Source organism: Etheostoma cragini, chromosome 1 (assembly GCF_013103735.1).
Source record: "Etheostoma cragini isolate CJK2018 chromosome 1, CSU_Ecrag_1.0, whole genome shotgun sequence".
NCBI classification, from domain to species: Eukaryota; Metazoa; Chordata; class Actinopteri; order Perciformes; family Percidae; genus Etheostoma; species Etheostoma cragini.
In genome coordinates, this window is record NC_048407.1 from 33,032,608 (window position 1) to 33,033,820 (window position 1,213).

A 1,213-nucleotide genomic window follows, 5' to 3' on the forward strand; every position below is an offset into this window, starting at 1 on the left:
TTTTACGTTCCCTCCCATAATATTATTATCAACATAATAAAGACACCTGGACTGGGCAAGACCCGTGGCTGAGACCGAGACAAGTCCGAGACCAAAGCCTAGCGAGGCCGAGACAAGTCCGAGTCCATAGAAAAGCGGTCTTGAGTACTCCAGCCCTGCCTCTTATTGTATTTAAGTCTAAGTTGTGGCTGATGTTTTCTCCCTGTCCTCCAGGAGTTACACACCATGGAAAACGGCCTGTTTGACATTCCTGACTACGACAACATAGAGGATGAATCTTTCCCCCCCCTCCCACCGCCTCACTCCCCGGGCCAGGGGGGGCACGGGGACGGGAACCCTTTTGAAAACGGTGAGAAGCTGCACCAGTCGAAAACATTTTAACTTAAATGATAGTCCACACAGCATTCCCGGATGGGAGAAAAACGTGTTCTGGTTTATCGGCATTTCTTTAACCCTCATGTTGTCTTCATGTTGTCTTCATGTTGTCCTCATGTTGTCTTCATGTTGTCCTCATGTTGTCCTATATCAATGTTCTTTTTAATTCCCCAAAATAACATGATTGATTCCACCCAACGCTCTTTGGCAGAAGTACAAATCTCTACTTTCATTAATTTTGGGGCATCTTATTCAATTTTATAGCATTTGTAGAAAACAAATGGAAGTGTTTTTGAAATAGTATTGAGTAAAAGTTGACATATTCCAGTCTGTGATTATCATCAACATCCATTCCTTTAATTTTAAGATAAATAATTCTTAATTTCTGCTTTTGTAACTCAAAAAATAGGTATAATTTCCTTAAAATGAGGTTTATTGACCATAAATTCCAAAAATAACTGTAAAACTAAAGTTAATAAGTTAGTGTTACGTAGTGTTGAAAATGTCCAAAAATTGACAAACATTAAAAGAGGGATAAAAACGTAAGAAAAAGTTACAAACATTGACAAAAAGTGTCAACAAAAGTGTTGATTTTCAATTTTGACAGGAAGACAACACGAGGGTTAAACCAATCACAATCTTATTGGGCGGCGCTAACACCGGACGGAGCCACGGTGCCGCTGCAAAGTAGTCTTGAGAAGGATCTTGTTTTGGTGGAACATGTAGGTTCAAAAGTAGTGTTGGCTAGTGCAACAGAGAGCAGATTGGACAGATAGTCTAGCTAGCGGTCTGGATTTACCCTGCAGAGATCTGAGGACCAGGTAACCATAGTCCTCAG

General features: G+C 40.6%; 1 protein-coding gene across 1 annotated transcript in view; it reads right to left on the reverse strand.

Annotated features, from left to right (window-relative positions):
* tipin (timeless interacting protein) overlaps positions 1–1,213 on the reverse strand; it is a 6,850-nt gene that overhangs the window by 4,398 nt on the left and 1,239 nt on the right. The gene's annotated exons all lie outside the window — the stretch shown is intronic.